The sequence below is a fragment of the Melozone crissalis genome, unplaced genomic scaffold, assembly GCF_028551555.1.
Source record: "Melozone crissalis strain CALT ecotype California unplaced genomic scaffold, PUWL_Pcris_2 ptg000066l_1, whole genome shotgun sequence".
Lineage (NCBI taxonomy): Eukaryota > Metazoa > Chordata > Aves > Passeriformes > Passerellidae > Melozone > Melozone crissalis.
The window spans coordinates 2,952,019-2,979,836 of record NW_026535844.1 but is presented as its reverse complement, the minus strand read 5'-3'; the positions used below and the strand labels follow the sequence as shown (position 1 = coordinate 2,979,836).

The window sequence follows — 27,818 nt, the reverse complement described above, 5'->3', positions numbered from 1 at the left end:
AACAACACCTGTGAGAACAATGGCTTAGCAACGCTCTCAGATCTAGGGCGTTGTTGGCATGTGACTTTCTCCTTTGGAGCCAGAGATTTAAGACAGGGGCGGTCTTTTCTTAGTGGTCCCCAAATGACGATCCTGAGGCAGACGAGGGAAAATTCAGGACCAACTCTTACACCAATATAAAATCATTTTTTAAATCATGTAAATTTAAGTGGTATGGTGTTTTCATAAATTAAAATAACATTTTATTAAAATTAAAAAGTATTAGTTATTTTAAATTAATTAGATATTCTTAACAAGGGTTGAGCTCTCCCTCCCTGCTCAGTGCAGGATGTGGGGAGGGGGCGATGCTGACGGGGCCGGGGGGGCTGCAGCTCTGGGGGCGTGGAAAAACGGCGAGGTTCTGGTGCTGCTGCTCTTCTTCCTCCTCTTCTTCTTCTTTCCAGTTCCTCCTTCCCTCACCTCCTCCTCATTTCTTATCCTGCCTCCTTCTCCTCCTCTCTCCGGCCTTTCTCCTGATCCTTCCTCTTCCTCTTCCTCTTCCTCTTCCTCTTCCTCTTCCTCTTCCTCTTCCTCTTCCTCTTCCTCCTCCTCCTCCTCCACATCCTCTTCCCGCTCCCCCCGGGCCCAGCCCCCACCCTTTGTCCCTCTCCCTCTTTCCAGATCCCTCCCCATCGCCCCCCCCAACCCCTCCCCATCGCCCCCCAATAAACGGGCCCGGGCCCAACTGGGAAGCTTTACTGGGAGCACTGGGAGCAGGCACTGGGCGGGGGCAGAGCGCCAGCGGGGCTGGGGGGGACACGGGACCCCCCAAAATCAGCGGAGCGGGGACGGAGCGGGGGGTCCCGGCCGGGCCCGAGCCCACGGGGAGGGGCTGCGGCCGCCGCCGGCTCAGGAGCTCTGTGGGCACAGAAAAGGGGGTGACACCGGGCTGGGGGCCCCGGCGGGAGCGCACACGCTCCGCCACGGCGGGGACGCCACCCCCGGCACCCGCCCTGACCTTCTTGCGCACGGAGAAGCCGAGCCCCAGCGCCAGGAAGACCAAGCCCAAGACGAAGCCCCCGATGCCCGTCAGCATCTTGCTGCGGGCGGCGTCCGGTGGCATCTCTGGGGGGTCCGCAGGGCTCAGCACCCCCAAAACCTCTCACCGACACCCCGAGCCCCTCCCAGCGCCCTCCCTGTGGCCCCCAGCCCAGCCAGGGCCCCCTGAAACCTCCCTCCGATCCATTTTTGTCCTGGCCAGGAGCCACCAAAGCCCCTCCCGTCCCTCTCAGCATCCCACAGCCCCCTCCCAGTTGCCCCCAGCGCCCCAGGACCCCCAAAGCCTCTCGCAGTCCCTTGGCAGCCCCAGCAGGACTCAGCCAGAGCCCTCCCAGGCTGTGCCCAGCACAACCGAGCTCATGGCGAGCCCTGCTTTGCCATCGCCGATCTCCTTCCAGCCCCTCGGGGCTCCCTGCGATCCCTCCCAGTCACACCCAGAGCCCCCAAACTCCCTCCCAGTCAGACCCAGCGCCCCCAAACTCCCTCCCAGTGCCCACCAGGACCCCCCAAACCCATCCCACCCTTCCCAGCATTCCCCAAACCCCTGCCCAGCCCTTGCCCAGCCCCCAGCCCCTCTCCCACTTCCAGCCCGGCTCTCTCCAGCTCCCTCCCAGTGGCTCCCAGCACAGCCCAGTGGCTCTGCCAGCGCCCCCAGGGGCTCCCCCGTACCCCAGTGCCGCCTCAGGGGCTGCTCCAGGCTGACGTGCTCCACCTGGCAGCTGTAGCTGAGCCCGCGCCGGGGCGGCGTTTCCAGCAGCACCAGCAGCTGGTGGGTCCAGTCCCCGTTGGGGACCACGTCGGTGGCCACCACGTGCTCCGAGAGCTCCTGCTGGCCCTGGAACCACCTCACCTGGATGGCAGCAGGGTAGAAATCCATCACGGAGCAGAGCAGGCGGCCAGGGCCGGGCTGGGAGCTCGAGGGGGGCACCAGCGAGATGGACACGCTGGGGGGCGCTGGGAGAGAGAGCGGGGACACACTGGGATCAGCTGGGGGGCACTGGGAGAGAGAGGGGAGGGCTGGGTTGGGCTGGAGAGGGACTGGGAAGGGACTGGGCTGGGAGCTCGAGGGGGGCACCAGCGAGATGGACACGCTGGGGGGCACTGGGAGAGAGGGTGGAGGTCTGGGAGTGAAGTGGGAATGAACTGGGAAAAGAATGGAAATGGACTGGGAGGGACTGGGCAGGAATTGGACACGGGCTTGGAGGGACCCCGGTGGCGCTGGGATGAACTGGGAATGAAGTGCGCGGCACTGGGAAGCCGAGTCCAGCGCGGTGCACTCGGCACTGCAGGTCTGCCTGGCAACAGATGACTAATCAGAGCGACGCGTTCTGATTGGATGAGCAGCGTCACCTTTACGCGTCGCTGAAATGGACGCGCGGGGGTCACTGAGAGGGACTGGGATGGACTGGGGGAGCCATGGTGGTCAGTGGCAGGGACAGGAGGCCCCGGGGATGGGCACAAGGAAGGCTGAGGGCTCTGGGCTGATTCCCAGCGAGGTTTTGAGGGGCTCCAGGGATTTGGCCGGGCAGGGCCCGAGGGGACACGCTCTGCCCCGCGCTCACCTCGGCGCTCGGCGCTGAAGGGGCGAACCCCCTCGTAGTTGTACGGACAGACCATGTTCACCACAGACCGTGCGTACGCCAGTGTGGCCGGGTTGCTGTTCCAGTCACTGGCCCACCCCTCTCCATAGGGGGTGAACCCCACGTAGTGCCCCACGTCGCTGTCGAACATCACGAACTGCTCCCGATTGTAGATGTACCTCTGCACGAACCTCATCTTCTGCGTGCCATTAATGAAGTGACACTCTGACACTGCCCAGAACTGGAACACGCCTGTGAGAGCAGGACACAGCTCAGGGGGTGCCCACCCAGCACCTCCCAGCAGCACCCCCAGAGCTCCGGGAGCCACACCGGATGCCCACTCCGCCCCTCCTGTGCCCCACGGCCGCCATGGGACCCTCCTGCCCGCGCTGCCGCTTCCTCCTTGCCACCGTTCCCCCATTTCCCCTTCCACATCCTCTCCCCCCCCACCTCCGGCCGCCCCCCAAATCACTTTTGGGGTCCCCATTTCCCCATTTTCCCAAAAATCCCCCAATCCCCAGCATTCTCCCGCTCAATTTTGGGGTCTCCCCTCCACTTTTCCCCCTCCCACCCCCCCGTCCCAGCGCCTCCCTCCGCCCCGCTCACCCGAGAGCTTCGCGCCCGCAGCCGGGGGGGCTCCCAGCACCAGCAGGGCCCCAGCTGCCGCCCCTCGCCCCATGGCCGGGGCCGGGCAGGGAGCAGCAGCCCCAAAGCAGCCGCGCTGCGCTGGGAGCGCCCGTCCGGAGCAGGGCGGGCTCGGCAGCGCCGCGCGCTCTCATTGGCTGCCGCCGCTTCTGGGCAGCGATCGGCCGCGGGCTCTGCCCGGCAACCGATGAGGCAATCCAACGCCCCGACTGCTCATTGGCTAAGCCGCCTACTGCCTGCGCTGCCATTGGCTGAGGCCTTTCCGGGACGCTGCAGCCCCGGGCTGGGGGTTTTTTGGGGAGGGGGAACCTTGGGGCGCTGGGCAGGTGGGAGCTCAGGTGAGCCCAGCAATGCGTGCCCAGGTGCGCGGCATCTCAGGGCTGCCCGTTGTGAGCGGTGACGCTGGCCCGATGTCAGGCACCCCCAGAGCCGCTCTGTCCCTGCCCCCCGCAGCCGCACAGGGACAGAAAATGGAACCGAGGGTTCCTGCGTGGGGACAAGGACCGGGAGAGATCCCGCAGCAAATCCCGCACGGGCACAACGGACCCGGCCTGGGCTCCCGGCGGGAATTTATTACCAACCAAATCACAGCAGCACAAGGAGAAGGGAAGGAAATCTCTCCAACACCTTCCCCCTGCCCAACACGGATCAGCCAGAACAGGGGTCACCAGGGCTCTGCCCAACGGGGGTCACTGGGGATCATCCAGCGCGGATCCTCCCATGGGGGATGGAGCTGGAGCAGCGCACGAAGCTCTTCCCACATTCGGGACACTTGCAGGGCCTCTCCCTGGTGTGGAAGTGCTGGTGAGTGAAGACCTCTGAATCCCACCTGAAGCTCTTCTGACATTCCAAGCACTCCTAGGGCTATTCCCCAGTGTGGATCTTGTGGTGCTTGCTGAGGTCAGAGGTCCCACTGAAGCTCTTCCCACATTCCCCCCACTCCCAGGGCCTCTCCCCAGTGTGGATGTTCAGGTGTTCCATCAGGGTGGAGCTGGAGCTGAAATCCTTCCCACATTCCAAGCACTTGTGGGGCTTCTCCCTGCCATGAGGCTTCTCCACCAGCTCTGAGCTCTGGCTGCATCTCCAGCCACCTTCCTGGCTCAGGGCGGCTCTTTCACCCTCTCAGCTCCCTGGGCTGGGTTTGCAGCCCCTCCTTGTGAGGGATCTCTGGGGCTTTTCCTCCTCCTCCATCTGGCCACAGCTTGGGAATGACAAACCCTGGTTTGGGGGAAACCAAGGTGGGAGCACCTTGGAGTAGAGGCTCCTCCTGGCCAGGTCCGTCTCTGGAACTCAGCAGGATTCTTGTGTCCATGAAAATCTCCACACATCAGGATTTAGCCCAAAAAAACTCTCCCAGGAGTTCCCTATTGCTCATCTCTCCACTTTTGGGGTTCCACAGGTTTCCTTTCCTTGGGACCACGGGGGTCCAATGGTTCCAGGGGTTCTCCATTCCCCAGCGTCCTGCTTAGGGATGATCCAGGGGCTTTTGGGAGTCCATGGGGGCCCTTCTCCCCTGATGCTCTGCTTTGAGATCCCAGGGATCCCAGGGGTCCCTCCTCTCCAGGCTCCCCCCCTTTCCAGTCTGCCAGGGTCCCCCAGCTCTGGGATCACCCCTCTCTGCTCTCCCCACTCTGGGGGTCCCAGGGGTTCCCCTCCTCTGCTCTCCCGGGGGTCCCCAGGACCAATGTCCCCCTCTGCCCATACGGGGCAATGGCCTCGTGGGCCCCCAAAGATCCTACAAGGGGCTCAGCTTTGGGGTCCTGCGAGATCCAAACCTACACACACAGAGAAAAAAACCTCCCAGAGATACCAGATGATATTTGGGGCTCAAATCCACAACCTGCAAGCTCCAAACACACCCCAATAAAAAACCCTCTCAGGGACCCCCCCGATGGATTTGGGACGAGCTCCCCCTCCCCGCTCACCTGCAGGATGAGCTGGGGGCCAAGGTCCCGCGGCTGCGGCCACAGGGGGCACTGGAACCTCCTGTTCCTCCTGTTCCTGCTCCTGCTCCTCCTCTTCCTCCTCCTCCTTTTCCTCTCTCCCTCCTCCTCCTCCTCCTCCTCCTTCTCCTTCCTAATCCCACCTCCTCCCCAGTTCCTGCCTTCTGTGTATTTAGAGTGGAGAAACTTGCTTGCATTTAGAACTAGAACAAAGATCCCAGATGGAACAAGGCTTGCTGCTTTTAGTTAGAAGCATCAGTGACTAAAGGTCATGTTTCCTTTGGTTTGGTGCCATCCTTGTTCCTCCTCAGTGTTCAGGCTGGGCTGTGGGGTGTTCTTGTTTGATGCATTTTCCGAGTTCCTCTTGCACCCTTTGGGCCATGGGCTGTGCCCTGGGAGGGTTCTTTGTGCTCCTTTGTGACACGGGAGAACCTTCCAGGCAGTTTCTGCGTGAGCTGCTGCTGGGATGTCACAGGAACAGCGCCACGTCCCCGTGGTGTTCCCGTTGCTGTGGGACACGGAGGCCTCAGTGCCCAGAGTGGCTCTGGGCTCGTTGCCGGAGGATCCTCCTGCCCGAGGCATTCTCGCAGCCAGCCCAGCCCTGACGAGTGTCCTTCTGTGCTTGCAGGGCTACAGGCTGCAGACGTGTGCAGCGCAGCCAAAGTGCTCCAGCATGTGGCTGCTGCAGTTTACACTTTGTACTGTGTGGCTTATTCGGGGTATTTTTTAACCCACTTGGCACGTAAGTCGAGGTTTTCCCTCGGTGCAGCATCTGTGGCTTTGGGCTTGCTGTGTGCTTTGTGTTCTTCTTCTGGAGCTGAGTTGACTTTGGAACCAAATTGCCATGAAGATACCATTGCTTTGGGAGAGCTCCTGCCCACAGCTGCAGCTGAAAAAGTGTGTGTCTGCAGCCAGTGGGGCGTGCACAGCATCTGCAATGAGCCCTGGGGGTTCTGTTCCCTCAAGCAGGGAGTCTGTGCCAGCAGAGCCTGGAACTCCCTCCCTTTGCTGCTCCAGCCAAGAACTGACCCAGCCCAGTATTTTGTGCTTTTCTCTTGCTTGCTGTGGGAAGGGACTGTGGCTCTTGGAGGGATGCTGTGAAAGCAAAATGCTCTCTCGGGGTTACCTTGCTCCGTGGCATTTCCCACCACAGGCAGTTTTATTCCTAACAGCATCTGGTTCATGTTCCCTCTCCCGTTTCAGGGCACCTCATGTCTGGATTCCGAGCAGCTCCTCCTTCGGTGAGTGGGAAAGGAACCTTTGGTGTTTGGAATTGTGCAGCAAGTTGTGAGCTCGGCATGTGGCTGCCCAGTGCCAGCCAGGGAGGCTGAAGGAAAGTTCCTGTCAGTGCCTGCAGCAGCAGCAGCAGCAGCAAAGGGATCCCCGGCAGTTTTCTCCTTTTCTTCTGAAGAACTTTTGAAGAGCTGCAGGTCTGGTTTTGCAGGCAGAGGATTGCTTGCTGGCTTTAGCCATGGTGGAATATCGAATTCCCAACAATCACTGGCAATGTCGACTTTAGCCCATTGTTAATTGGAACAGCTCTGAACCCAATTTCTGCTTAGTGCAGCTGGATGTGCAGCTGAGGATAAATAAGGTGATAACTGAGATAGAACTTCCCGTCCCTCACGCTGCCGTCTGTCCACAGGGCACAAAAGCAGCACCAGCACCTCCTGGGGCTCCCTCTGCTTCCAAAGAGGAGGCCAAAGAGGAGGAAGACAGCAGTGAGCTTCCCGCTGCTCTGGGGGCCGATGGTGAACTTCCCTCAGTGCTGGGAGATGACAGTGAATTTCCTGCTGCTCTGGGAGACGAGGGCGAACATCCCGCGGTGTGGGAATGCAACGGCAAGGCTCCCACGGGGTGGGACAAGGACAGGGGACATCTCCTGGCGTGGGACGAGGACGGTGGATGTGCCCTGGTGTGGGACCAGAATGGCCAAGCTCCCATGGAGTGGGATGAGGATGGAGGACATCTCCCATCCTCCTTGCACAGGATGGAGGACAGCAGCATTTTGGGAAGAGGATGGAGAAGCTCCCTCTGCTTGGGAAGAGGACAATGAAGCTCCCTCCACTGTGGGATCCTGGGCTGAACATTCTGACAGCAGCACAGCCCTGCAGCCAGAGGGGAGAGGGGAGTGGTGCCTGATGCAGCTGAGTACGTCTGCTCTGTTCCTGGGTGCCCGAGCAGGTGCTGTGTGTGTGTCTGGGCATCAGCTGCACCCAGGGTTGCTCTGCAGCTGAATGTCACAGTGCCATTTATTGTCCTTCCCCAGCTGACACCAAGGGACTCACGGCCCCAGGGAGTGGGGCTGGTTCTGGCTCTGCTGCAAGGCGCGCTCTCACTCTGGGAGGGAGCGTCTTCCACGTTTTTTTCTTTCAGGGAACACCGTGAGCGAGGCGGAGCCTGCCCAGAAATACCTGGAAGTGGAGCAGATTGGCCAAGGGTAAGTGCACGGCAGCTGCTTCTGCACAAGCAGGGCTGGGGGTTGTGCGCGTGCAGGATCAAGTGAGAGGTCAGGAGAGCCCAAAGCACCTTCAGACACTGGGCTACCATCCTGCTGTCTCTCAGTCCTGATCAGAATTGATAACTGTGGTCAGAAGGTGCCATCAAGGGCCCCTGAGGCTGGCAGTGTCCTGCCTGAAGCAAGGAGCAGGACCTGGAAGATCTTCTGTCCCTGGAAATGGATTGCCTAAAAGAGCAACTCACCATCTGGTGACTGTCAGACAACAGTTCTCAAGAAGATTTCTTTCAAATATTTTCCTTCAAAAAATATCCACTGGTCAGGATTATCAACCTAATGGTTTAGAAACAGAAACCAGAGATGAACCAATAAGTGCACTACTCTAGCACAATTAGCAGACCCCATACATTCAGTAACAGACACAGAGCTGATGCACTCTGGGGGAAAATGCATCACCTGCCTGATGGCAGGGCCCTTGTGGATCCTGCAGGTCTTAGGCAGGAAATGGAAAAGGATGAAATGCATTCTTTTCCAGTTCTTTAGACACCCATTTCTCACCTCAGGTTTTGAACTAAAGCTATTCAGGGTGGACATTTGGGATTTGCTCCAGCCCAATTCCTTCGTGTTGGGTCTCAGTTTTCTCTTGCACACCTCGCATGGCAGAGGGCTGGTGGCTGCTGTGCTGGTGATGGAAGGGTCGATGCACCCAGGTGTTTGTGAACCCTGCAGGCAGCAGAGATCTCCTGTCTGGGCTGCCTTTCACTGCCAGGGCCTAAAGCGCTGCTTCTTTCTTCTCTGCTGTTTTGTTTTCGGAGCCGTTTCTAAAGGACTCGACAGGGCCACTGGAGGAGAGGTCAGTGCCAACACGCCCAGCACGGCCGGCAGCTCTGCAGGGCTTTCCCCTCTGCTGGGAGCTGTGGCTGCAGCTCTGGGGGCCAGCAGAGCTTTCCTGCCCAGGCTGCTCCTCTGAAGGCAGAGCAGTGTCAGCCTGCAGAGCACAGCTGGGACAGACTTGGTCCTTCTCAAGTGCCCAAGGAATGCAAGGAGGGCAGCGGTGTCTGTCAGAGCAGGACACGCTGGCTTGGTCTTCATATCTAAAAGTGTGAATGCATCAGCTGCTGGAGACTGAGGCCCCATTAATCTTCATCCCAGCCTCAGACAGGAACATTATTTAGCAGTTTTTCCATCCTGCCTTTCATCTTCAAAGGGAACCTCAAGCCCTATTTAGGGAGAGATCCTGCTTGGGCTCAGTTTGGGGTATTAGTCCAACTTCAGCTGTTCACAGAGGGAGAGGGAGAGAAATGAGAAGATGGATGTTCAGAGCAAAGCTCTCTCCTAAATCCTGCAGTTGTGTTTGGGTCTGGTGTCAGTGACAGCCTGTGACAGGGATCACCTGAGTAATGGGTGTGTGTGTTTGCTTTGTTGTGCAATCCCAAACAGAGCAGTTGGATCTGAAATCATGAAATCATCCAATCACCAGTTGGATCTGAAATCCCATAGAATTGCTAAAGGGTTCCTGGCTGTTTTGCTCTGCTTTCACAGAACCAGAATTACCTCCTGCTTGCAAAATGTGTTTGACTAATAATAAGAGGGTTGAGGCCGTTTGAGAAGACTGTAGGTGCAGAGAATGTTGTTAGAGTTTTGAGGCTGACAGCTGAGGGACCATTTCTGCAGAGCTTGCAAGGCCAAATGTCTCTGGCCGTGTGTCCTGTAAGCAGCCCCCAGCTGGCAGAGCACTGGGCTGTGGGAATGGCCCTTGCTGAGCTCTGGTGTCCCATCCCAAGGCAGTAGGGCACAGCCCGGCTCCGTCACTCCAAAAAGACTCGCTCCGTGTTTGCTGTGGCCTCCTGCCACAGACTCCTGCAGTTAAAGGCTGCAATGTCCCTTCAGATGGCCATCAAGAAAATGAGTCTCAGAGGGCAGAACAGGGAACGAGCTGTGAATGAGATCCTGCTCCTGAAGGACAAGAACCCCAACATTGTCAACTCCTTGGACAGGTGAGTGCTTCAGCTCTTATCCCATGCCCGGGCCCTGCGTTAACCTTTCCTGGCATCCAGAGTCTGTAGCCTGTTTGGAAAATGCCTGACCCAGCCACATCTTCCCAAAACAACAGCCTGGCAGTTCACTCCTTCCATGTGCTTTTGTTGCTTTGCTTTGGTTTTTCCTTCAAGTTCTTCCCCATTTGCTGTGTCTCCCAAGAAGTGCTGATAAACCACAGCAGAAATTATTTCCCTTGGCTTCTTCTTCCCAGCCCATTTCCATTGCTACAGATGCCAGGAAGATCAGGTTCTTGTTTCCAGAAATGCCTCATTTGCCCATTTTTCACTGGCCTTGCCTGTTTCTGAAGGGACTTCCTGCAAGGTTTTCTGACTGCTTTTGTCCCAAGTTCTGCACGGCCTCCTCCCCTGGATAACCCTGGCAGTTGTGTTGCCTTGTTCTGCAGGGAATGGTGGAACTGATGAGTTCAGAAGCTGAACCAGCTGGGGCCAAGGGGTTGTGGTTCCACACTGATCTGGGCTGTTGCTAAACTGCATTTTTCACCTGCTTGCCATCTAAGGCCTCTCCTTTCTCACAGGCGTCACCTTCTCCTTTAGACTGTGCAGATTCCAAGGGCTCTGCAGCCTGGCAGCAATGTCTCTCCATCTGATTCTGTCCTCACTGACAAATGACCTGGAAACAAAACTCCACTCCAGGCTTTTCCATGGGGGAATTGAGCTCTGCACTTTCATCTCCATGCCATTGCTTTCCTCTTCCAGCTTCCTTGTTGATGGAGATCTCTGGCTGGTGATGGAATACATGGATGGAGGAACTTTGCAGGACGTTGTCAGACAGACACGCATGGCTGAAGGAGAGATGGCAGCTGTCAGTCGGGAGGTGAGGGATCCTGCTTGTCACTTCATGGCTGGGACACGATGGTCCTTCCAAACAGGGCGTGAGAACAGGAGTGGCTCCATGCTCAGGGCTTTGTTTCTGTGTTGTTTTATGAGCTGAAGAAAGAGCCTCTGCAGTGAACGGCCTGCCAGCATCACTGCACTTCTACTCTGTTCTTGTTCTCTCTCCTGCTGTTGTGGTACTCTCTGTCTGGTTTGGATTTGATTTGCTGTTCTCAGCTTTGCCTTGAACCATTTGACTGGAGCTTGTGTGCACTGCACTCCTGGCCTGTCACAGCAAAGCTGCTGCTGGCAGAATTCTAAACTGTCCTTTCTTGTGTGATATATTCCGGCCATTGGTTTTGCCCTTGTGTTTCTTGTTGTTATGTTTGCCCAATTATCCCATCATAAAAAAACCCAAACAATATTTGAGATAGCAGCAATTTTAATTGAGTAGTTTAGAAAATATATATCGACAATATAATTTGATTAAAAATAACGGATAATTCAGTTCAAATAATAGTGCAAAAGCAAAAGATAACCACAGGGTACGGAGTGCAGGGCTCTTGGACCCTTGCCACCTCACGTACAAGCTTGCTAAGTGAAGATTCCCCCCTTATATGTCATGTGTCAATGCCATCTCCTCCCATTTTTGATTCATTACATTTTTACCTCTGCCCTCTATTGGAATATGAATCCCAATATCACCAGGTAGATTGTGCCTGGGCCCGTCTGACCCCTGCTGCTAGGCCAAAGGCAGCAACTGTGGTGTTTTACCCCAGAGACACCTTTAGCTGGCTGGATGCGGCAGCGGGCAGTGAACAAGTCCAGGCTTGTAGAAACCCACTTTATCTTTGGGGGGAAGGCTTCAGGCGATGGTGAGGAGGAAAGGAGACGTATTGTGCCGGAGGGTTAATATCCAGAGTTTTATTCCATGGTCACAGAGGTCTGAATCACAGGTAACAGCTCCAACAGAATGCCAACCGCACGGCCTGATTGACCTTTTAGGCTCCGGGGGGAGGGGGAGGGAAGGGACAGGTGAGCCACCAACCGAGTGGGAGGGGCAGGGTCTCAGGGGAGGATGACACCCAGACAGGCCAATGACCTGTGCGCACAGGGGCATCTTTTGAAGCTGACCAACCACACGATGGCTCTGCTGGAATGCCAAGACTGACTGACAGCCCAGCAGGGGAAAAGGGGGGCGGGTGAAGATGGCACACCTGAAGGACTAGGATAGGTAAAACAGGAAATTGTAACACACTGCAACATCTCCCCCTAGTTTTGTTTAAAAAGAAAGGGACTGGGTTTGTGATGAAATTGGTTCCTCCTCTACAGGAGGGGGAGATGGGCTTGAAACTAACTTGAGAGCCATGCGTTTGATTAGTCCAAAAACAATGCTAACAACTACAATAACAATAACTAAAATAAACAGTACTAAAACACAGTTTTCAGCATAGATCCCAACCAGCCTGAGAGTCCCCAGCCTTTGAACTGTCCATTCAGCCCATTGTCAGTTTCTCTGTTGATGTCTGAGAGCTTTTGCCAAGGTAGTCCATACGTGCTTTGGGCTGAGGGACTATGCAGGAGATCACAGGTGGGATGATCATGAGTAGGATGAGAAGCAGGCTCGGTCCATGGTGTCTTGAGACTGACTACACACGAACAGTGGGATCTAAACTGGTACAAGGAACTTGAGAGAAACATATATTACAAACTATTCCAGATAGGAGGCTTAAATGGAATTTCATCCAGAGAACGCGTGCGGCGTTTCCTTCTCCAGGCAGCATGAGCAACCTGGGGCACTTCCGTAGATTTCTCTGAGACCTTGGGAACATAAGGCTTTACCCATTTGGAAGGAACCCACTTTAAACCAGAGGGGGTGGACACACAAGCGTATTCACGCCCCCAAGTAACCAATTTGTAAGGTCCCACCATTTTCCAAGTCTCAGGGTCTTTTACTAAAACCGGAGGCTTTTCTTTCATCAGCCTATGACTGTTCCCCCCAAAGTGGTGCAGGATGGGCGGGTTCAGGCTGTCAAAGGAACAATTCAGAAAATTGATTGTGAATAGCGTCCTGGATAACCGGATGTGGGGAGGTTCTACCTTCAGAACCTGTTGTTGCTGGTCCAGGACTCTTTTAATATCACGGTGAGTTCCTTCTACAATGGCTTGACCTGTAGGGGAGTAGGGGATGCCAGTTTTGTGCTCTACTCCCCATTGCTTCAGGAAGCTTCCCAATTCCTTGGATTTATAAACAGGCCCATTATCAGTTTTCAACTCCTTGGGGATGCCCATGACAGAAAAAGCCTGTAAGAGGTGCTTAATGGCATCGATAAATGATTCATCTGTGTGGGCAGAAGCATAGACCGCTCCAGAAAAGGTATCTACACTAACGTGAACATATTTCTGCCATCCAAAAGACTGTGTGTAACATCTGTTTGCCAGAGTTCACAACTGTTCAGTCCCCTTGGGTTTGCTCCCGTACTCACTGTAGGGAGTGCATGTTGTTGGCAATTTGGGCATGTGCCCTCAATTGCTTTGGCCTGTTCTCGAGTGATGTTAAACTGACGAACCAGGCCAGGTGCATTTTGGTGGAAAAGCTGGTGGCTGATTTTTGCCTGTTCAAAAACATTTGGGAGAGTGGCCATCACTGCAGGCGCAGCAAGAGCATCTGCCCTTCTGTTGCCTTCAGCGATAAACCCTGGCAAGTCAGTGTGTGACCTGACATGCATCACATAAAATGGTTGCTCTCGGTGAGTGACTAACTTTACCAGTTTTGAGAGCAATTCGAAAAGTGTGATGTTAGACACCTCTTGCAGTATTGCTTGATCTGCGCTGGATACTACTCCTGCCACATATGCAGAGTCTGTAATCAGATTGAATGGTTCTGAGGACCTTTCAAAAGCCCTAACAACAGCAGCCAATTCAGCAACCTGAGGTGAACCTTCTACCTCAGCAATGTCCGTCTCCCACTGCTGGGTTTGAGGATTCTTCCAAGTCATAACGGACTTGTGGGACCTCCCAGACGCATCTGTAAAGACAGTCAGAGCCTTTTTTAAAGGTCTCCTACTTAGAGCACTTCTCAATTTCAGAGTGAATTGAACATCTTGTTCAAACAATTTGTGAGTGGGCCACGCTACAGAAATTTGTCCTGAGTAGGAATCTAGAGCAAACTGCAACACTACATTTTCTTGAAACAATTTTTCCAGTATTTTCATAGTATTTTGACCCGATTTTAACTCAACTGGAATGTGAATGCACTTAAAATCACATCCTGCTAACTCCCTGATCCGGGTCCTTGCTTTCTGGATCAGTTCTGCTCCCAGCTCCTGAGGCTTTGTCAGTCTCTTAGACCTTTTGTGACTGAGGAAAACCCATTCTATGATCAAGAGAGGGTCCCTCTGGTCCTGGCCCTTTTTAGGTGTTTCCTTTGCCTTAGGTATTTGTTTTTCCTCCCACTGGAAAATAATTCCATCGAGGTGTGGCAACTTACCTAGGATGATAAATTTGAATGGCAGGTCAGGCTGACATCGGTCGGCCTGTCTTGTGGACATTGCAATCTAAACCTTTTCTAGAGCTTTCTGTGCCTCTGGGGTAACAGACCTAGGAGCACCTGGGTCCTCTCCCCCTTTCAAAAAATCAAAAAGAGGGGCAAGGTCTTCGTTAGTCAGACTGAGCCATGGCCTTACCCAATTCAAAGACCCACACAACTTGTGGACATCCGCAAGGGTCTTGATCCTTGGATTGATTTCTAGTTTTTGAGGAACAATGGTCCTATTTCCAATTTCTAAGCCCAAATACTTCCAAGGTGGCATCTTTTGAATTTTCTTTTCCTGGAGCTCGAACCCTGCAACAATCAATGCATCGATCGTTAGGTCAAGCGCATGTGTGAGTAAATCATCATTGGGGACACACACGAGGATATCATCCATATAATGATAGATAATGGCTTTCTCTGTGGCTGCACACCACTGGGGAAAGCAGGGAAGAGACATACCACTGGCAGATAGCTGGTGAGACCTTCAGGCCCTGAGGAAGAACTGTCCAACAGTACCTTTTCATAGGGGCTTCCATGTTGATGGAAGGGACCGAGAATGCAAAACGCGGTGCATCGTCAGGGTGCAAGGAAATTTGGAAAAAACAATCTTTAATATCAATAACAGCTGATTTCCAGTCTTGGGGAAGCATTGTTGGGGATGGCATACCAGGCTGGGGAAGAGCCCATATCTTCAATTACGTTATTAATTTGTCAGAGGTCGTGGAGGAGCCGCCATCTCTTTTTGTCAGCTTTTTGGATGACAAACACTGGGGAGTTCCATGGGGACATGGTCTCCACAATGTGACCCTTTTTTATTTCCTCTTCCACTAGTTCCTCAAGCGCCTTTATTTTTTGTTTACTGAGCGGCCACTGTTTCACCTGAACTGGTTTGTCTGTTGTCCACTTCAGTTTTTGGGTGGGGCGCTGTTGTTCAATGACCGCTGTACAAAAATGCTGTGGAGAGTCTGGAATATCAATTGTGACACCCCACTGGGCCATTACATCTCTCCCTAACAAAGGTTCCGAATAATCTAACACAAATGGACGGATATTTGCCAATTTTCCGTTTGGTCCCTCAATTTGAATGATGCTTTTGGATTGTCTTGCCAACTGCAGACCTCCCACAACTTGAATGTGACCGGCAACATTTTGCAAAGCCCACTGTGCTGGCCGAATCACTGTGCAGTCTGCACCTGTGTCAGCAAGCATCTCAATGCATTTTGACTCTCCACCCCCACTGACATTACACCATAATTTGGGTTTGTCTTTCCCAATAACTTGGACCCGGGCAACTGTGGGCCCTTGTTTTTCAGTACTTTTAGGCAAAGACGGCATAGGGATAGCTTGTGCAACAATTTGTCCCTTGGGAAGAAACAGGGGTGGGTGGAAACAGTGCAGCCCGAGAACGAATTGCTCAGGATCGGATGTCATTCCTGGAGCAATTTCGATCTCTGTGGTGTGTGTTTGGTGTCCCCAATGACGATGTACTTACAACGAATTCTTCAACGAATTCCAAGTACCCTTCTGTTCTGGACTGACAGAGACAAAATGCCAGTCAGTGTCTTTCAGGTGGAGTGATTCTGTCAGCTGCAACCTGTAAGGCTCATTGACAGAAGACGTGATTAACATAGGATCACCCAAATCATAACAAAGGTTATTTTGTTTTACTTTCAACAGTGGACCAGCAGACGTAGTCTTTCAAGCACCTGCTTCACTTACAGAAATATTAATATTACCGCGCGCTTGGTTTGTTTTGCTACCCTTATTCCCTTGGCCTGCTCTTTTTGTGTCTGCACGCCTGGCAGGCCAGCGCTCCCTCTTCAGTTTTTTTGTTGTTGTTCACCCTCAGGGAGTGCTTGTAGTTCTCCTCCCCTGCCATGTCTGAATTCATTGAATTGCCTTTTCAGGGGGCACTGGTTACTCCAGTGCCCAAGGTTATTGCAAAGCAGGCATGGCTTTGTGGGCTCAACCATTGCTGGTCTCCGCTGCTGCCCAGGGTACTGCTGTGCTGAGGGAATGGGCGCAGGGCTGGCAATGGCAACACGCTGAAGTAGTCTTGGCAGCAGTCTTGGTCTGGTGTCTTCAGCTACACTCATCAGAGGCACTTTCTTGTTACAGACTAAAAGCATATCTTTTAGTGTAGGGGGGGTTCTATAGGAAGGCTCAGGATTGCTGCTCAACACTGTTCATTTGCATTCGTAAATGCCATTTCCTCTAAAACCTCTTCCCTAGCATTCTCTTTTTTAACTTGTATTTCAATGGCTCTAGTTAACCTTTCTACAAATTTCAGTACGGGCTCTGATGGTAGCTGTTTAATTTTGCTATAGGGCTCGAAAGGCCCCTCAGGTTGGAGGGAAAAGAATGCTTTTTCAGCTGCTTCTTTTACTTTCTCAAGTGTTTCTACAGGAATTGCAGTAGCTTGGATTGAGGGTAAAGACCATTGGCCCTCGCCAGAGAGGTGGTCCATTGTAATAGGCACACCATTATTGTCCTTCACTGTGTTTGGATCAGCATGCAAGCCTGGAAGAGTGTCTTTTAGCAGTTGTTTCCATGTAATTCTCATAATTTGAATTCCGTACAGGTCATGAGACACGAAAAAAGCTGTTTTAAATCATGTGGGACTACTACAGTCCTACTCAGTTCAGAATTTAAAAGGCCACAGAAATATGGACTGTGTGGACCATATTCTTTATGAGATTTACAGATCTCTTTAATCAATTGTCGTCCAAAAGAACTCCAATTAGCAGTTGGGCTGCCCCCCTTGTGCTGCAGGCTGAAACGTAACAGGAGCCAATGACAACATGGAACCATCTATTGTGTCTGCTGTTCCCTGCTCTGTATCCCTTGAATTGGAAGCATTGGGATAACAGATACAGGTTTGGGGACAGGCAGTGGGTGTGTCCCCACCGTGGGAACCCGGGGAGGGGGCGGGGACGCAATGGGCACAGGGGGCGGGGACAGGGGGCTGGCAAGGGGCGGGGACACCGTGGGAACAGTGGGCGGGGTCAGGGGGTAGGCAGGGGGCGGGGACACCTGGTGACATCACATCGGCAGATGCCCCCTGGGAGGAGTAGAGGGGCGGAGCTGAGGGTACTGCAGGAAAGGGAGGGGGAGGGGGGAAGGTATCACGAGGAACAGGAGGCGAGGGGGATGGGGATGGAATTTTAGGATGCTTAAGAGGATCTTGGGAAGAAGAAGACCAAGTTTGGGATGATGTGGCATCCTCCATCTTGTGGACCCCCTAGGGAATGGGGGCAATTTTGGGCATCACTGCTCTCTGGAAAGCTGACACGTGCTGTGGGTTTTAGAGGAGGGGGCACAGGATTGGGAAAGGTTCCACGCAGCCTGGCCAGGGCCTTGTGGACAGGGCTTCTCAGGCATTTTAACAAACTCAGGGAGTCGACTTCCCAATGAGAGTGCTCTCTTTAAAATACCAAGTTTTGGGGTAAAAGGTTTAGGGATTTTAGAGCTAGGAGAGGGAGAACCAGGGAGAGCAGAGGTACATGGCTTTACATTTGGCTTTTTCTCCAATTCCTTTTGTTTGAGCAAGGCTGTTCGAATTTGTAAACTCCAGAACACAAATTTAGCTGAGGATGTGTTCACAGACTGTCCTAAGGTTATCAATTCATTTCCTACTTTATCCCAAAATTGAATATTGTGGATTTCTTTAGGGGAGACTTGTGGGAAGTGTAGAAAAAGCCATCTTATAAATTGTTTCCATTTACCTTTAGAGAACTTCACATTACCACTGACTAAAATACTAACAATATGATAATACACTCGTTTTTGCACAATGCTGAGATTCGAGCCCATGTTAGGTGTAAAAGGCAAAGTACAAAATCCCACCTGACCAAAAATAAAGCCAAAATCAGCTACCGATTTCTAAAAAAACACACAGATAGGAAAGCATTAACGAGCAGACAAAAGCTTTACAATGCAGCTGTATATACTGCTTTTAAAATTGCTGGGCAGCAGCAGCAGGACACGCCCTGCCAAGCCGAGAAGGAGACAAAGCCTCTCCCGCCCGAGAATGCAGCCCCCCTGCGGAGCTGAGAGAGCAGCCTCTCCCCGCACCACGTGGCAAGCCGAAACCAGGGCCGGCCCGCGCCGCGTGTACAGAGCACCCCCTGCCCCGCGCCCAGAGAAATCCCCCCGCCACGTGTGGAGAGGCCCCCTCCCCTGTACAGAGAGAGGGCAGAGTCCCCTGCGCCGAGAGAGCTCCCCCCTGCAGAGAGAGCCAAGCACGCTGCGCTACTGAGCTGGGCGGAAGGGCAGGGAGAGTGCCCCCCGCTCCAGCACCGGCGCGAATTCCAAAAGACAACAAAACACGCCGCAAAAGCTAAAGCATAAAACACAATGGCATCCCGTCTATGGGGCTGTGCAGCCTGAAAGCAAAGGCAAAAAAGGAACAGAACTCATGGCAGAGTCTGGTTTTGAGCTTCTGCTCCACCAAGGAGCAGAGAATACTTAATGAAATGGAAGCTGTTGCTGGCCAGTCAGGCAGGGTGTTCTGTGGTAGACAGGGACAGGCGTTCGGAAGATCTCGCGATGTGACGGAAAGGCAGGACCCTCTGTTCCCCTGAGATAAGACCCTCTGTTCCCCATAGATAAGAAATTAACATAGGAATGTAGCCTCCCTTAACTGAATACCAGTAACTTTCCATCCCCTACCCAGTAACTTTCCACTCCTTACTAACCTTAGATGGTAAAGACAGACTCCACTCTGACGCAGAGACCCTTTAGACTATAAAACCCCAAGAAATGAGATAATAAAGGCTATTGGACCGTCCACCACATTGGTGTCTGCGTGTGTCCTTGGCCCGAGCGACCCTGGAGAGTGGGTCGCCGTGCCGTTTCCTCAGAACCAGGTCGCCTTGCCTTGTACCAGAAGGCAACAGTTCTTCACCGGAACAGGACCCCTCTATAGGCAGGAGAGGCTACCCTGTTCATCCTCTGGAAAATCCGCTCACCAGAAAGGAGCTCACTTTCCAGAGGCACCGAGCAGTCCACAAAACTTTTTCTGGGATTAATCCCAAAGTCTCTGCTGAGAGCGTTGCAACCAAGGCTCTGCAGCTGGGTGCATGGCTGCCGAAGTCTTTCCAAGGTACTGAGATTCCTTCTTGGGGCTGCAGAGTCGCTTTGCCCCACGTTGGGTGCCAAAATATTGGAATATGAATCCCAGTATTACCGGGTAGATTGTGCCTGGGCTTGTCTGACCCTTGCTGCTAGGCCAAAGGCGACAACTGTGGTACTTAATCTCAGAGACACCTTTGGCTGGCTGGAGGTTGCAGCTGGGAGCTGAAACAAGTCCAGGCTTGTAGAAACTCAGTTTACCTCAGGTGGGAAGGCTTCAGGAGATGGTAAAGAGAAAGGAGATGGATTCTGTTGGAGGGTTTATATCCAGTGTTTATTCCATGGTCACAGAGGTCTGAATGTCAGGTAACACCTCCAACAGAATCGCGAGCACATGGTCCTTGGTCAATTTAAGCCCAGGGACAGAGGGAGGGGAAGGGACAGGTGAGGCACCAACCAAGTAGGAAGCGGAGGGTCTCAAGGGACGAGAGACACCTAGACAGGCCAATGACCCCAGGCCTGGCTTGCATCCTTTGAACCTGACCAACCACACGATGGCCTTGCTGGAATGCTAAGACTGATTGACAGCCCAGCAGGGGGCGAGGGGGGAAGGGGAAAAGAGCTATTGCCACACCTGGGGAAGGGACTGGGAAGTTTAAAACAGGAAATTGCAACACACTGCAACAGTTCTCCAAACACAGTAGGGGAATTTTGAAGCCTTGAAGGCCTTGAGGCAACACAATCTATGTGAGCTGGGTTTTGTGCCTGCTTTTAGGATTTTCTCATTTGAATGCAAAAACTTTCTGGTTGGCTTCATGGATAGGGAGGCAAAAGAAGGCCTCTTTCAGATCTAAAACAGTAAACTAGGGTAGCTCAGGTGCCAAACGTGTTAGTAGGGTGTATGGGTTTGCCACAAGGTGTACTGCCTGACCCTAGCTTGTTGTTTTCCTTAACTTGCACAGAACGTGCATTCTCTGCCCTCCCTACTATGTTAGAGGCCCATACCCCAGGAAACATTGGATCCATTATTTTCTTGTTAATTTCATCCTTATTTTCAATTTCAGTTTCACTAATTGTTAAAATTAAGCTCAATATATCTCCATATTCTTGATCCTTTACCTCTAAAATAATCTCTCCATCTTTAAATGTGATCTTTGCTTCCAGCTGCTTCAACAAGTCCCTACTCAACAGGGCCTTTGGAGAGTTGGGCACATACAAAAAAACCATGACTATTTTGATGGTTTGCAAAATATGATTTTTCAGATTGGTCAGTTGCCCCCTTACCATAACATAATCATCTGTTACAGGCATTGAGGCTTTATTTAACACTAAGTTTGCTGCCCCCGTGTGCAATAAAAATTCCATTTTCTTAGCTCCCATCTTTCTACCCTATCCCAACTCTTTGCCTTAATTCAAAGTCTTGAGGTATAAGATAGGCTGAACGCACTCAGCTTTAATTATTTCTGCTGGGTTTCTTAAATTACATGAAACTCTCTTTTCTAATAATTCAAACATCCTGTTACTTCTTTGCTTCTCGTGACCGGTTGCTACTAAATTCCTTAGAGCTCTCTGAGTAGCCTTGGTTTCCTTAGAATAACATAAAGTGCCTGTCTTGGTCTCTTCCACATAAACTTTGCTTTACAAAATCTCATTCTTTCCCAGTTCTCTTCCCGCACAATCTAATTCAAGCATTGTTTCTACTGACACTCACTTTGCTGCCTTGCAAAAAGCTGTGCCTGTTACAGCTAAAACTCTGATATGCCCACAAACACAGACACAGACACAGACACACATACCCTGCATCTCAAATTCACGAGACTCATGGCTTAGGTTGCTGTGGGAGGGGAATTCCTGGAATTCCTTTAATTTGTTTTACCACAGTTAAACATATATGACCATACGGCAGTTTTTCTGTGTAAAATGCTACACTTGTTCCAAACAAAATCCTAAAATCTCCACAAACACAAGCCTACAATACCGAGAATCAAATTACCACAATGTGGGGGAAGAACCACACAAACTCACTGGGAAAGGGGTATCTCTTAAGAGTGCCCACTATTCTCAACACAACCCAACATACAACACTTCAGCATCTACCCACATCAGCTTATCAGCCTCTTCTGGTCCTCACACACTCTGGACACAATCAAAATAACAGGACACAGTAAAATTCCAGGGACCAAGTCCAAACTGCGGGGGCAGAAGAATCCCCTGAGTTCATCTAGCCACGGGTAAAATGCGCACAATCTACACAAATCACACATCACCACCTTTAAACACAATAAATTAATAAATGTCCTAACCCACATTTCTCCACTTGTTCCACTACTCTACGGGGTGTTCCCTGCCCTTACAGACTGCCCCAGACAGTGCTCCAGGCCTCACCTGGCCGCTTCAGACACGGGTAGAACTGCCCCCGCACGCCGTGGGTACACTCACTCACTCACTCCCTCACTCACTCTCTTTTATACACCACACACTCACACAATTACAAACACGCTAACATTAACCACACAACGCATTAGCCATACAATGTCTGGACGCCACAAGCACACAAAGTTCGGGTTCACTCGGCTCACCCCAGAGTTGCTAGCGGCCGCTACATTGAACAATGAACCCGTTCCCAGTCGCACTATCAACCGGGAACCTCTGCCACTGACCGTGCTCCTGGTTGATGGCTGCCTGCAAGCACAGAGACGAGGCTGTGCACTCAGATGTCTCTGAGTGACTTATCAACAGCCCTATCTCCCCTGGGCCCTTTGACAGACATACCGTGTATCTGCACATCAGCAGGTCATTGTCTGTATCCGCAGGAGGCAAGCCGAGATGGAGCAGAGCTCCTCCAGGAAAATCCCAGGGAGCGCCCAGGAGTCCATCCTCCCTTCCGCCCCTGTGAGGACAGACAATTCCATGGCTGGCTCACCAAAATGATTAGTGGAAAAAAAAGAGAAACTCCACAACTTTGTAAAAAGTCGTAAAGCTAGTAGGTTTAGCACTGGACGCATGTGGGAATTGTTGTTCTCCCTAAAGGACACGCGCACCCTTGAGAATTCTCCCTTGGTTATACATATGCATATTGTCTCATTCATATTCATTTTACTGATTTCACGTTACAGGTTGCAATTAGTTTTTATCAGTCCTTGCCCTTTTCGCAGAGAGCTCTCTGGTCAGCCTCAGACTTTGCCCCCAACAAAGGGGCCTCCACTTATCTTGGGAGTTTGAATTCCTTCTCTTTGTCGAGGCCATTCTGTGAGCACAAGATTTTTTCTTTGATTTTTTTCCTCTCTTGTGAGAACAGGGAGTGTTAAGCACAGATAAACAAGTTACAGGCTCAGAACAGCACTTTTCACCTAAATCCAAAAATGTATTTCTATTTTGTTAAAGTTCTACATTGTCTCACCCATCCAGGGAATTATGTGCTCTGACTCCATGATTTTAAAGACTGAACAGATGCTTTATTCTATACTATATTATACTACATTACACTATTGCTATACTAAATCTCTACTAAATTACATACTAAAGAAAAACCTCTGACCCTTTGCAGACAGTCATGACCCAGCTTTGACCTAATTGGTCAATCAGTCCTAACAACCATCACCACTGTCCAATTAACAAATCACTCTTGGTAAACAATCTCAATAACACATTCCACATGTGCCAAACAACAGGTGCAGCAAGTGAGATAAGAATTGTTTTCTTCCTTTCTGAGCTTTCTCAGCCTCTCCACAGCTTCCCAGGAGAAATCCTGTGAGAGAGAATTATGTCTCTCTTCAAAGAAATGTGCATACCACAGGGATTTGTCCTCCCTGGTCTCCATCTGCAGCTCAGTGCCTGGGGTAAGGAAAGAAAAGGAGAGGAAGGAATGAGGAAGGAAGGACAGAAAGAGAAGAGGAAGGAGTTGTGGACAAGGAGAGGATGGGATTTGCCTCTGTGCTAGAGGGAACGGGAAGGGATCCCATCAATTCATCCCTGGCAGGATGGTGTCAGCAGTGGGGCTGTCCTGCAGCCAGGGGCAATGCTGGGCTGAGACATAGAGCAGAGGAGAGGGGGAAAGGGGCAGTGACTTCCTCCTCGCCTGCCTCAGTGTCCCAGGCAATCTTCCTTTTCCTGGCAGCCTCCTCCAGCTCCATCCAGACAAAGTTTGGGATTGACAAATCCTGGCTTGGGGGAAAAACAATGGGTGAGCCCTTGGTCCTGCTGCCCAAGTCCATCTCCAGAAGTAACAGCCCTGTCCACAGTCAGGTAGGCCCAGACCCTGCTCATCTCCAGCCTCCCCCACCCCTCCAGGCTGCCAGAATTGGCCTTTGCTGCTCTCTCCACTCTGATGCCAATGTCCCCCCACAACTGGTACCACCTCTCCAGCCAGTTTGCCACAGGAACTCTCCACAAGTCTCCAAAGGGGCATCTGCGTCTCACCCTTGGGGACCTGCAAGATCCAAACATCCCCTCCCCTGAAAACAAACCCTTCCAGAGATCCCCCAATGGAATTGGGGCGAGCTCCCCCTCCCTGCTCACCTGTGGGATCTGGGGGATGGATGCTGCCAGGGCCAGGGGAGCTGCAGACTCACCGGGCAGGTGGGAAAAGCGTGGTTCTGCTGGGGCTCCTCCTCTTCCTCCTCCTGTTCCCGCTCCTCGTTTTCCCCATCCTCCTCCTCCTCTCCTTCCTCTTCCTATTGCTCTGCCTTCCCTGCCCATTCCAGATCCCACCTCTCCCCCATGGCTGCAGCATCACCAGCATTTGGGTGGAGGGAACCCCCCCATGAACCCCCCAGGGATGGGCAGGGGGCTTGGGGACCCACCCAGTGCGGATCCATTCCCCCCAGAGCCCCAGGGAATCACTCCAGGAATCGAATGATGGGGACACAAAGGGATCCCCATGGAACTGCTCTTTTTCTGTTCCATCCCCACTGTTCCCTTCCCTCACCCATCATTCCTCCAACCCAAAGACCCCTCCCAACTCAATTTGGGGGTCCCATCCCTCTTGTGCTCTGAATCCTCTCTTTCCCTGCTCTTCCACCCCTTCCCCATTGTGCCTCCAGCCCCAGCCCTCACCCCTGGGCTTGGTTTTGGGGGATGCAGGCTTCTCCTGCTCAGTCTGGAGGGTCACATCTTACCTTTCCCTCAATTCTGGCAGCTCCTGGCTGCTTTTTCCTGGGAGGAATCCCTCAGTTTTGGGACTTTTGGGGTGTAGCTTAGAAGTGTGACAGCTCTCTCTGGCTCTCCCCTTCCTGTTGCGGCCCCTCAACTGCCCCTGACACCCTGGGGGTGCTGGGATTTCCCTCCTGGGGACAAGGACGTTCATCCCCTTCCAGGAGCCCAATGCCTGGCTGGGGCTCCAGGTCAGGGGGTCCTTGAGCAGCTGCCCCAGAACCTCTCCCAGGGTCTCCCAGCACAGCTGGAGCTGCTCAGCCTGGGGTCCCCAAAGGCCTCAGCAAGACCCAAGTCCCTCCCAGGAACCCTCAACTCCCTCAAACCCAGCATCCCCCACATCCCCTGCAAGTTCCCCAAGGCACCGGCCACGGCCATGTCCCCACTTGTCACTGCCCATGTCCCACCATGTCCTCACCCATGGCTGTCTCCCCACCATGTTTCCATCCCTGTCATTGTCCCCCACATCTCCATCCATGCCCGTGTCCCCCCATGTCCCCACAAATGGCCGCATCCTTGTTAATATCCATGTGTCCCCAAGTCACTCTCCATTTGACCATGTGTCCTACCCTGACCACACCCATGTCTTAGTTCAATGTCTATTTTTACCTCAATATTGGATATTTTAAAGGGATAAAGAGAAATTAAAACAAAATCATGGCCAAAAGAAAAGGATTTCCTTGTCCATACCAGCTGAGGATCCATGTGCTTGGGTAGAAGGGAAGAACCTTTTCTGGTGGAGTTTCTATCCCACTGTCTCCAAAATCTTGGTCTTTTCCCCAGTTTTTCACCATTTGGCTACAGAAGACACCCTTGGGCAATAGGAAATCAAAATTCTGGAATCCTTGAAGTTGGAAAAGACCTTGTCCTGGTTCAGGGTAAATTTGGGAGAGAACCCCCAAAGGGGTTCCTTTAAGACAGCAGATTCAATTGGCCCTTCCCTCAGCTGGTTCAGGAAAAATAAAATACCTCCTTGGAGAAAAGTGGAAAAAACTGTTTATTAAACAATAAAACCTAAATAATATGAAACAATAAAACCTCTTGCCGCTCTAAAAGAGAGACAAACTCACAAAGTTCCTCCATGGTCTGTAGACTCAGCTCACTCAGTCTCTTATCAGTCCCTCCGATGCTGGAAATGTCACAGGACAGACCCAGCCCGGTGGGCCACAGGTGTGAGCTGCCTGTGCTCTTCTGGTGTTCAGGCCAGAGCAGGTTTAAACAGGTCCAAAGAAAGGGGAAAAACCCCACAGTCCAGAGAACTTGTTTGGTTCAGCTAAACAAGTCTGTCCCGCTGTCTGTCCATCCGCAGACAACACAGTGCAGGAGCAGGATTGTGGAGGAGTGAGTGCGGTTTCTGAAAACAAACTCTGTGCTTCTTCTCTCCCCCTTCACTCTCAAGACAAGTCTTGAAGGTGCAAAACTTATTATTCAGCATAAACAGAACAGACTGGGGATACAAGCACCAAATAGTCAACCCAGAATATACCTCCAAGACCATTCAATACTCCTTGATGTCACAGGAAGATAGAACTGAATGCAAAAGATTTTATGGGGTTGAAAGTCGACAAATCTGCTCTCCCCATGGAATTCCCATTATAGGTCTGCGTCCTGATGGATGTTCCTGCCACTGGGCTTATCTAGGTACCCTCAGGGAACCAGGAAGATGTGGAGCCCCCCAGCCAGATGCCTTCCAACTTGGATCATCAGGACCACAGATCACCAGGGCTCTGCCCAACAGGGGTCACTGGGGATCATCCAACGTGGATCCTCCCATGGGGGATGGAGCTGGAGCAGCACACGAAGCTCCTCCCACACTCAGGGCACTCACAGGGCTTCCCTTAGTGGCGCCTCCGTTGATGTTTGGTCAAGATTGAGCTCGATGAGAATCTCATCCCACACTCCCCACACTCGTAGGGCCTCTCCCCCGTGTGGATGCACCAGTGCAGGGTGAGGTGGGAGTTTAGCTTGAATCCCTTCCCACAGTCGGGGCAGCGGAAGGGCCTCTCCTCGGTGTGACTCCGCTCATGTATGAGGAGATCGGAGCTCCTGTGAAACCTCTTCCCACACTGGGGACACTTGTAGGGCTTCTCCCCAGAGTGAACACGCTGGTGGTGTTTTCTCAGGTCAGTGTGCCACCCATAGCTCTTCCCACATTCCAAGCAGATGTAGGGCCGTTCCCCTGTGTGGATCACCTGGTGCCGAATCAGGGCCGAGCTTTCTCTGAAGCTCCTCCCACATTCCCCACACTTGTAGGGCTTTTCCCCAGTGTGGATCTTCTGGTGTTCCGTCAGCTGGCATTTCATGCTGAAGCTCTTCCCACACTCCCCACACTCATAGGGCTTTTCCCCAGTGTGGATCCTCTCATGTCTCCTCAGGCCAGAGCTTTGGCTGAAGCTCTTCCCACATTCCACACACTCATAGGGCTTTCCTCCTGTGTGGATCCTGTGGTGTTGCATCAGGTGGCCCTTCTGGCTGAAGCTCATCCCACATTCCCCACACTCGTAAGGCCGGTCCCCGCTGTGGATCATCTGGTGTTGCATCAGGTGGCCCCTCTGGCTGAAGCTCTTCCCACATTCCCCACACTCAAAGGGCTTTTCCCCAGTGTGGATCCTCTGGTGTTGCATCAGGATGGAGCTCTGGCTGAAGCTCGTCCCACACTCCTCACACTCAAAGGGCCTCTCCCCAGTGTGGATCCTCTGGTGCCGCGTCAGGCTGGAGCTCCAGCTGAAACTCTTCCCACATTCCTCACACTCGTAGGGCCGTTCCCCAGTGTGGATCACCTGGTGCTGGATCAGGTGCAAGCTCCGACTAAAACCCTTCCCACATTCCAAGCACTTGTGGGGCTTCTCTCTGCCATGGGGCTTCTCCACCAGCTCTGAGCTCTGGCTGGATCTCTGGCTGCCTTCCTGCCTCAGGGGGGCTCTTTCCTCCCCACAGCTCCCTGGGCTGGGTTTGCTGCCCCTCCTCGTGCGGAATCTCCAGGGCTTTTCCTCCTGCTCCATTCACACACACCGTAGGAATGAAAAATCCTGGTTTGGGGAAAAGAACAAAATGAGAGTGTCTTGGACTGGGAGCTCCTCCTTTCCCAAGTTCATCTCATTAAGTCATTGGGCATCTTGTATCTCTAAGAACCTCCAAAACACCAAGATTCAGCACAAAAGTCCTCCAAACATCAACACACAGATCAAAAACTTCCCAAACATCAAGATTCAACAAAAGCACCTTCCAAATATAAAGATCCAGCCCCCACAAAAAAACAAAGCACCAACACTTCGCCCAATAAACCTCAGAAACACCAAGATTCACTCCCGGGAAAATCGTGGATCCCAATCCCCAGTCACCTGCTGCATGGTAGGGGGGGAATGCTACTGGGGCTGGCAGGGAAGCTGCAGATACAGGGAGAAGTGGAACCTTGTGGTGCCTCCTGTTTCTGCTCCTCCTCCACATCCAGTGTCCTCGTTCTTTCTCCCACTCCTCTTCCTCCTTCTCCTGCACAATCCCACCTTCTCCTCCCTCAAGCAT

General features: G+C 52.6%; 2 pseudogenes; one reads left to right on the top strand and one right to left on the bottom strand.

The window, feature by feature from the left end:
• Positions 1-27,818, top strand: part of LOC128945471 (zinc finger protein 850-like) — a 315,097-nt pseudogene that overhangs the window by 213,168 nt on the left and 74,111 nt on the right.
• LOC128945587 (zinc finger protein 345-like) lies at positions 110-27,818 on the bottom strand (annotated as a pseudogene).